This window comes from Terrapene carolina, unplaced genomic scaffold, assembly GCF_002925995.2.
Source record: "Terrapene carolina triunguis isolate 2854851 unplaced genomic scaffold, T_m_triunguis-2.0 Scaffold310, whole genome shotgun sequence".
Lineage (NCBI taxonomy): Eukaryota > Metazoa > Chordata > Testudines > Emydidae > Terrapene > Terrapene triunguis.
The window spans coordinates 2,557,268-2,567,626 of NW_020664661.1; positions in this window are offsets into that span (position 1 = coordinate 2,557,268).

A 10,359-nucleotide genomic window follows, 5' to 3' on the forward strand; every position below is an offset into this window, starting at 1 on the left:
GGGTTTGTGAATGTGGGTGTTTTCGCTCACAGTTTCCTCAGGGCTTGGTGTGGTGGTGGCCACTGAGGAACTGGAGTTGTGGTGGCATGGTTGTTTTTTACCAGAGTCTTTTGTTTTGTCCTTGGGTTTGACGTATATGAGGTTTGGACTGCCCGGATGTTTCAGCTGCACTCTTGCGCTGTTTTGCGTTGTTAAAGGTCTCAGAGCAGATTCCTGGTTCGTTGGCAGTTCTGGAGGAGATGTCCTTGTATCTCTGACTACAGCATTGTCAGAAAAGTTGCCCAGGCCTATGACGGGGGAAAAACAACATTTTACAAAAACTGAACTTTACCACCTCTCTCACCCACACCTATGTATTTACTTAAAATACAAAACCTCATAGAACAGCCAAACCAATAAGCAAAATATATTTACAGGGCTTCATCCATCCATCAGTCACTGATGCTGGTGAATTTTCCTTTTCAGCGGTCTCTTTCCTTTTTCTTTTCAGCTTGTTTTCCCTCTGGTCTAAGGATCTCTCATGTTTTGACTGTACTGTGGAGCAAACAACAACATTATTATAAAACTCATGAAACCGTCTTGTAAACATACATCACACTTACTTCATTAGGGTGTTTTTCTATTTAAAAAGTCATAGCTTTACAACAAAATAATCCATTTCAGGCTGTACAACAAACAAGTTTTTTAAATACATCTCATTTTGCAGAATAAAAACCAAAACTGCTTTTAAAATCCATTTTGCAGAGAAACCCTTGTTAGTTTAAAACCCACATGCATGTTCTGACCCCAGCCATGTGCCTTTGGTTTTGGTTTAGTTAGTAGCATCCATCCCCACAAGTGCCTCAAACCCATCACATTATACACAGTAAAAAAAAAAAAAAAACCCCGGGCCAAAAATTTAAAAAAAAAAAAAAAAAAACCTATGCCTTGCACAGGCCCGTCACACACACACATGTAGTAAGAGGAGGCCCTGAGAGATAAACCGTGGTATCAGAGGCCTGGTATGAGGCCTAAGGCCTGAACTAAAGTAATGGTCAAGACTTTGCTAACATAAAGCAAAGTTAAGCTGTGAGCCAGAGGCAGGCCCTGCTCACAGAAGCTGGCAAGGAAAGGGCTGATGCTGCAAAAAGATACATACCTAAAAAGTACTGAACACTAGATATTAAAACACTCCTATACTGGAACATTCCACAGATAACATGGAACAGGCCGACCCATTCCCAATGACAGGGGCAAAAGGGTAAAATGATGGATAGATCGAACCAACATGTACAAGGTGAGAGGCGGCACCTTACTACGTAGAAGGGTTGTACCTTGCTGCGTAGAGGGGTTGCACCTCAATACGTCAGGAGTGATGTATAACTTGTTTGTACCTGTGTATAAAAATGTATCCCTGGGGTGGTGTCTTTGTCCGGCCACGGGGGCAGTGGAAAGTCCCGCCACTGAGCCGGGTCCTTGCCAAGAGGCACTTTCTCGTAGTATGCCCTGAGTTAGGCTCAGAAACCTACAGGGAACTGCAATTGTGTCCAAGATCGCAATAAACCTAGTCCGAAGTGACTTTGCATCTTACTAAGACTCTGTGGTTATTGGGGATTCTCGTCGGGTTTGCTGTATCAGCTATCTGCGCAGAGCTGGGGCAGCACACAGAGGGAACACACGCACGCAGCCGAGTGACATCAACATAGAAGCAACCAGAGCACCACACCGGTAGCATCTGACAACAACACACACACACACACACACACACACACACAAAACAGCAGCTTTATAAAACACACCAAACCAAGTTTGCAGCCATACACTTTTCAAAAACCCCACATGCATTTAAAAGCCACATGGTTTGTTCTGACCCCAGCCATGTGCCTTTGGTTTAGTTAGTAGCATCCACCCCCACAAGTGCCTCAAACCCATCACATTATGCACAGTTTAAAAAAAAAAAAAAAACAAAAAAAAAAACCCAGTGCAAAAAACTTAAAAAAAAAAAAAAAACAACCCTATGCCTTGCACAGGCCCCTCACACACACACACACACACACACACACACCAGCAGCTTTATAAAACACACCAAACCAAGTTTGCAGCCATACACTTTTCAAAAACCCCACATGCATTTAAAAGCCTGTTGCAAAAAAAAAAAAAAAAATAAAGTTACCTTTCCCTATGGGATAAAGTGTTGCAGGCACATGGTTGTTCTGTTCCCACTCATGTGTGCTTGAGCCTTCAGGTTCAAGAACAAGCAAAAATGTTAGTTAGTATTACCACCAAATCCCTATGCAGCCTGTGTAATACTTTTTTTTTTTTAATTCAACAGTATTAAGCACAACTATAGTTAAAATGTTTTTTTTTACCTTGGCCTGGTGGTGAAATGCAGTTTAAAGTTACTGGTTCCATGCTAACAGATCACACTGCAATAAACATAGGCACCATTATTTACTAAGACAGCATGGGCAAAGAGTGGCCTTATATAATATATATAGTTTCAGAGTTAAAGACAGCAAGTCTTACCTCTTTTTGCAGTCCAGCAGCTATCCAAGAAAGTTTTCTGTTGAAAAAGGACAAACTGCTGCATACCTGAGGTTTTTATACCCTCTTAGCCCATTGTTTCAAACAAAACTTCAACATAGTTGCTAACAGGTTAATTTAATCACCCCTCCCATAGCATTCCCTTTTGTGATCTGGGATAGTGAAACCATTTTGTCTGGGTGTGTGTGGTTAAAACCCCATTTAGTTCAACAGACTAAGGCTAGGTCAGTGGTTTAAGCATTGGCCTACTAAGCCCAGGGTTGTGAGTTCAAGCCTTAAGAGGGCCACTTAGGGCTCTGGGGCAAAATCAATATTTGGCCCTGCTAGTAAAGGCAGTTCTATGAGATAAGTATATCTCCATATTAACTCTATTGTACTATTGACACATGTCTGAACTAGCCTTGGTTCTTTTATTGTAAGCACATTTTTAGGATTTTTTCCTCTTCCCCACCACAACATACATTTCAGCTTTTTGCTATACACACACAAAAAACACAAGAGCTAATTCTCACAAACAATTTATTTTTTTTATTTAAAAAACATACAGCTTCTTGAAAACAAAACCAAGATGCTTCATTAAAACTTTTTAGCTCACTTAAAGGCCAAAGGCCTTCTAACAAAACACAATAGTCACAAACCCCCCTTTTTAAAAAATTTACAGCTACCAAGTTTTATATCGCATGTTTGTCCCCTCACCATTCTCTAACTTAATCCTTTTAGATTTCTTACAAATAGTTTTTTTCTTAAGCAGGGTTCTGTAACTCTTTGTGCAGACTAGACGGTCAATATAATGCTCTAAGCAGGCATTTTCCGGTTTGGTCATTTTCCTTAGAACACGGTCAGGGTCTGCACTGAATTGCACAGCATTTATCAAGGTCACCCCTTGCGCTAAATGTTCTTGGGTTAGGCACAGACATTGCATACCATAGCCTATGGCAACAACAGTGTTTAATAAGCTTTCCAAACACAGCTCAGCACACAGGCCCCGGAGCTTGCAGTTTATATCCACTGAAGTCCAAGTCACACAATCATGGTGCCTTTGGCCTGGCGCATCTATGACACAGCCCTCACAATCTTCAAAAAGCTTTTCCCTAAGGCAGTGTTTAAGGATAGCATAAACAGCAACGCATACAATAGGCCGCATGACTTTTTTACGCTCACGATGTGGCACTGGCTCAGTTAGTTCTATGCCAAGCCGCCTCCTAAACTCCTCATAGCCATCATCCTCAGAGTCCTCTTCAACAACTCGTATTGGCGTTGAGCAAAAACATGGTGGGCCCAGTTCATCTTCGCTGCTTGATGCATCGCTGTCCGGGTCCTCTAGAAAGGCATCGTCGAGCTGTTGAGAAATTTTCAGAAAAGAAAACGTGTAAGCACCCCTCACTGCTTGTTTTTTAATTTACGCAACCCCGGTTCCTAACCCATTATCCACCCCTCCTCGACCAGCGCTTCTTAAGCATTCATTTACCTGAGCGCCGTCTTTTCCGTTCGCCTTGTCCGCTGGTGACCCCCCCGAGCCGCAATCGCCTTCCACCTCTAAGGGGGTGGACAAAGAGAGACCGCCATGCTCATCGGGGTGTCTCACGAGGGTTTCGGGGTCGGGTTCCGGCGTATCCAGCAACGGCTGGGCCAAAGGGCTCCCCTCGGTCGCTCCCTCCTCCTCCTCGGAACTGTCGCTGATGTAGCGCTTTCTCCGCGGACGGTCAAAGACCCTTGGGGCTAAAACAAAGTCTGAAGTTCTCACGGGGGTGGTGAAGGAGTCCATGTTTCCTCTCAGCAGCCTTTCCGCGCTTTCGAAAACACGTGTCCTTGGTAAGAGATGGCCGCCTCCTCTGTCTGGCGCTGGGACTTATGGGGTAATGGTGCTGCACTCTGATTGGCGGAGGGCCTTGGGCGGTGTTCTTAGTGGGGTCACACGACTCCCGGAGGGGTCACCCCAACCCAGAAGTCACCCTGATTGGTCAAAATCTCCTCTCGGGGCGGTCCTTTCGGCAGAAAACCCCTCCTGATTGGTAGAGGGTAGTGGGGGGAGTTCTTAGAGGGGTCACACGACCCACTTCCGGACGGGTCACCCCCACCCCGGAAGTCCCCCTGATTGGTCAAAATCTCCTCTCGGGGCGGTCCTATCGGGACGAAACCCCTCCTGATTGGTAGAGGGTGGTGGGGGGAGTTCTTAGAGGGGTCACATGACACACCTTGCTTCCGGTCAGGTGGCACCTTGACCCCCGGAAGTAATACCCCCATGGAGTGGGACTTCCGGTGACAGGTGGGCGGGCCCAAGTGGTCAAGGGGCGGGGTTTAAGGGGTCAAGGGGCGGGGTTAGGGTTTGATTGATGGTAGGGCCCTTATACTACTGACCTCAGTGGTTCAGGAGCCAAATTAGCCATCAGCATTACCCAGAAGAGCCACAGTTGTGTGAATTCATTGTTTTATTTACCATAGTACTATATATTCATATTTAAACAGTAGGACAGGGGAAATATTTAGTTTGTATTTTATATATATAAATTATTCTCACAGCAAAATGACCAAGTATTATTATTTTATCAAATATAGTATGTTAATAACATAGTAAAAGCATCCTGATTGGTTAATAACTTAGACTGGGTAATAATTATATCAGTGTTTTATATCATGTGCTGCAAAGAGCTGCAGGAGACACATTAAAGAGCCACTTATGGCTCGCGAGCCTCAGTCTGAGTATCACTGCTCTAACCCATTATCTTCTAACAGCAGCCAGTACCAGCTGCTTCAGAAGAAAGTGTAAGAAACAATTATGGAATCCACTGCTAGCAGGTGAAGTTTCTTATCCTGAGACAGGGGTTGATGTATACCCTGAAAAATTAGCATTACACCCTTTATACAATTTCAGCTGCTCCTATGTAAGTGTGGATGTTAACAATAAAAACATCTAATCTTTAGTGAATACCACTAAACTTTTGGCCTCGGTGATAAGAGATGGTATTTTTTTTAATTGGTCATAAATGTGTTGCCTTTAAATTAGAGAGACAAAGTGGGTGAGGTAATATCTTTCATTGGACCAACTTCTGGTGGTGAGAGAGACAAACTTGTGAGCTACATAGTGCTCTTCAGGTCTGGGAAATGTAGGTCACAGCTAAATACAAGGTGGAACAGATTGTTTAGCATAAGTAGTTAACACATTTCAAGGTTCTATTCAAGCTGAAATGCCCTGTTAATACCTCTCCTGTCATGGGGGGAAGGGAAAGGGGAGAAAAAAAGGTTTGTGGGTTATAGATTTTTGTAATGAGCCATTAAATTGTTCTTGTACTATCAGAGATCAAAAAAAGAGGATCTGATTGGCTGTTCTCTGTACTAGTCTTTTTATTTTACCTTTGGACATATCCCCTCATTTTATTAGTCTCCTTTCTAAACAGCCCATCTATTTTCAGAGACAAAGTAGGTGAGGTAATAAACTCACACACAAAAATGATAAAAGACAAACATATTACCTGTAGGCAAACACTTTTCACAAAGTGATCACTTCATATCTGATCTTTCAATACTTGTCCTCAAAGGAACCCTGCACAATGCCTTCAAAAGGCAAGACTGGGAACTTAAATTCATAGTGCTGTTAGATACTAAAAACCTTTGGCTATCCCTTGATGCGAGGATTATGTCCGCCAAGGCGGGTTCATTGGTGGGTTTTTAGGGGGCCGAGGAACCCAATTCGTGCCCTGCAGATTTTCCCACAGAAATGGCAGGTGTAATCTTAGAGGAGACATAGTTGTTGGCTGGAGTGTTGTGCCCTTTCTTTCCTCTTTTGTGGCTTCTCTATCTCATGAGCACGTCTGTTCTCCTCAAAGTGAACTCTGGCTTGGTGTATGGTGTGGTGCCACTGTATTCTGTTCCATGCCTAGTCCTCCCAGTTTGTTGGGTTGATGCCTCCCTATTGGAGGTGTACTTTCCGTATGTCTTCGAAGTGCTTCCGCTGCTCTCCAAGAGCCCTTCTTCCCTGACTTAACTGAGAAGATTATTTGCTTCGGGAGGCGAGTGTCAGGCACACGTACATAGTGGCTAGCCCAGCAGAGTTGGTGTTTCATGACCTCCACTTCTACACTGCTGATGTTGGCTGCAGAGAGAATTCTGATGTTAGTGCGTCAGTCTTCCCAGCTGATCCTGAGAATCCTCCTGAGGCAGCGTTACTGGAACCACTCCAGCCGCTTGGAATGTCTTCTGTAGGTTACCTCGGTCTCACACCCATAAAGAAAGATGGGGATGACAACTGCCTTATAAACCAAGATCTTGGTACCTGTTTGCAAATCCCTATCATTGAAGACTCATTTGAGTAGTCTTCCAAAGGATGTGCTGGCACAGTGGATCCTGTATTCGATTTCTGTGTCTGCTGGCTGTTTGGGAGACGTGGCTGCCAACGTATGGGAAATGGTCCACATTTTCCAAGGGTTCTCAACTGATGGTGATTTGTGGAGTAAAAAGTGTAGTTTGTGCAGGTGAGGGTTGGTAGAGTACCTTGATTTTCCCGATGTTAAGAGAGAGACCCAGGCTGTGATAGGCATCTGCAAAAAGATTTAGAGTGCTTTGCAAGTCGGCCTCTGTGTGTGCAAGAATGACTCCATCATCTGCATACTGAAGGTCAGTGATGCCAGTTCTCATGATCTTAGATTTTGTTTGGAGATGTCGGAGATTGAGGAGGATTCTGTCAGGAAGGCGGTCACGGATGAGAAGAAGGATCATGGCAAGGTAAATGGAGAAGTGTTGGAGCAATGACAGCCCTGCTTGACATCAGTGTGAATGATGAATGGTTCGGTCTCTGAGCCGTTGCACAGAGTGGTGGCAGTCATCCCATCATGGAGGAATCTGATTATGGAAATGAATTTCAGTGGATAGCCAAACCTAGACAGCACCTTTCATAGGGCATCAAGATTGATAGTCAAAGGCCTTGGTTAGGTCAATGAATGCCATGAACTGTTCCTAGTGTTGCTCTCTGCACTTCTGAATCTGTCGTGCCACGAAGATCATGTCGGTTGTGCCTCGGGATGGCCTGAAGCCACACTGTGATTCAGGGAGGAGTTCCTTGGCAAGCGAGAGGAGACGGTTTAGTAGGATCTGGGCAAGGATCTCTCCTGTAGTTCCCACACACAGATTTGTCACTTTTCTTGATTATTGTAACACTATTGGCATTTTTAAAGTCAGGTGGAATTTCTTTGCAGGTCCAGATTTTGTTGAGTTGGCAAAGTTTGTGCTGGAGCATTGTTCCACTAGCTTAAAAAACCTCATTGAGGATGCTGTCTGGGCCTGGTGTCTTGTGATTTTTTTTGTCTGGGTGATGGCATGCCGGACTTCCTCAGAAGATGGAGGATCAGCAAGGTGTTCCATTGCTGAACATTGTGGAATAAACTCGATGGTGTCTTCAGAGACTGGATTCATGGTTTAGTAGGCTCTCAAAGTGCTCCTTCCAGCATTGTTTAATGGCTGCATTGTTCTTGAGGGTGGAGCCATCCTGGGAACATAAGAGGGTTGGGCCTTTGGAGCTTGGCCCATATATAGCTTTTGTTGTTTGAAAGAAGCTTCTCGTGCCATCCTGGTCTACGAAACCCTGTGTAACAAAGCGGCCCTTGGCAGGACGCTACTGAGAGTCAATTCAGGACAAATTGCTTAGAGCAGGGAAGTCACAGCCCAAGGCTGGGTTTCCTTCACTGCTAAGGCACACCAAACCAGCCAAACAGCGAGGACTTCGGTTTCACTCCACTGGCTAACTAGAAGTCATACAAGCAATTCCCTCAGGCACTCCAGTTTCCCAGTATTACCACCAGTTTCCCAGTATTACCACCAGTGCCACTCCTTATGAAAACCATTACCCCAATAAAAGAAAAAAGGTTCTCCTGATCCTAAAGGACCAAGCCCCAGACTCAAGTCAATATACCAGTCAGATCTTACCCACAAATCAGGCTGTTGCCAATCCTTTAGAATCTAAAGGTTTATTCATAAAAAGAAATATAGATGAGAGTTAAAATTGGTTAAATTGAATCAAATACATACAACAATTGCAAAGTTCTTAGTTCAGGCTTGTATCAGGCTTGATGGGATTACTGCTGATTTTAAACCAATCAAGTCTCTGGAGTACAAACATCCGAGCTTGGATGGGTCATTCAGTCCTTTGTTCAGAGCTTCAGTTTCAAGCACAGTTCCTCCAGAGGTCAGAAGCAGGATTGGAGACCAAATAGAGAAGATGCCGCTGCCTTTTATAGTCTCTTGCCATGCCGCCTGTGCTTCCTTTGTTTCAAATACAAGCTGCCCAGCACATGGCTTGGAAGTCTCTCCATAGGCTGAGTCATAAGGTGTATCTGCCTTCTCTCAATGGGTCAATTGTATAGCTGATGGTCCTTAATGGGCCATCAATCAGGCTAGGCAGTGCTGATACCACACTGGCTGGGGTGTCGCTCAGAAGCATAGCACAAGTTTGAAATACAGACATACATATCTATAACTCATAACACAAAGGCGATACAAACATATAAACAAGATTAACTTAAGTGGCAAATTATAAAATTTTTGCAGATATCTTACATGGCATATCTGGCTGATTTACTTCGTGGGAGTTACCCCATGAGCCAACATTTGAAACAGATATAGAGCCAATACTTATAACTTTAAACACAAAAACGCATGCAGATAGCATAATCATAACCAGCAACTCATAACCTTTTCATAGACACCTTACTTGACCTCCTTTGTACAAGATTTGGTGCAACTATAGGATCTTGGTTGGAACAATGATCTATACAGTTATAGTTCATGTCAATAATGTCACACCCTAGATCTCAGAGGCCTTCTCTTGCCACCACTTATTTTTGATATCATGTAGCCTCCTTTGGACTTTGGCTTTGAACAGGTGTTAGGCCTTCTGTTTTCATTGGTTAGAGGAATCATTTTGCCAGTTACAGAATACATTTCTTTTCTGTTGAATTAATGCTAGGATTTTCTCATTGTTTTTATCAAATCAGTCTTGGTGCTGATGAGTGGAATATCCTATGGTTTCAGCACATGCACTCTGAATGGTATTTTTAAGTTGATCCCAGTGCTCTTGAATGTCAATGATGTTGTCAGGCACGTTGGAGAGTTTCTCAAACAGGTGTTGCTGGAATGTCTCACAGCTGGCTTGGTCTTGAAGTGCTTTGACATTGTACTGCTTTTGCTTACTCTGGGTGTGTGCGCAATGGGGTGAAGCGAGCTGCAGGCTTCCGACTGGATGGCCGCATCCAGTGGGATCACTCAACTCAATGGCCAAAACAAGAGAGAGAGAAAACAATGAATTTCACTATCTGGAATATCCACACCCTTCTGGACTTTCAGCACAGTGAATGTCCAGAAAGAACTGCTCTAATTGCCAGAGAACTGGCAAGACTCAAAATTGACATTGCAGCCTTGAGTGAGACCCACTGGACTGATGAGGGCCAATTAAGAGGATGGACGTGGCTGCACCTTCTTTTGAAAAGGAAAGCCACCTGAAGAGAGACTAATTCACAGGATTGGCTCTGCCATCAAAAATAAGATTGCAAGTCAGCTTTTGGAGCTTCCCATTCGGATCAACAATCGTCCTATGACTCTTCGGCTTAAGCTCACCAACAACCAATATGCCAGGGTCATCAGTGCATATGCCCTAACAATCAATGATGAGGAAGACCACCAGGAGCAGTTTTATAGAGCTCTCAATGCAGTCCTTACAGCCATACCTAAGGTAGACAAACTCATTTTCCTGAGAGAGTTCAATGCCAGAGTCAGACGGGACTCCCAACTCTGGAGCAGCACAATAGGCAAAGAAGGGGTGGGAGGGAAATGTAAACTCCCAAGGTACTT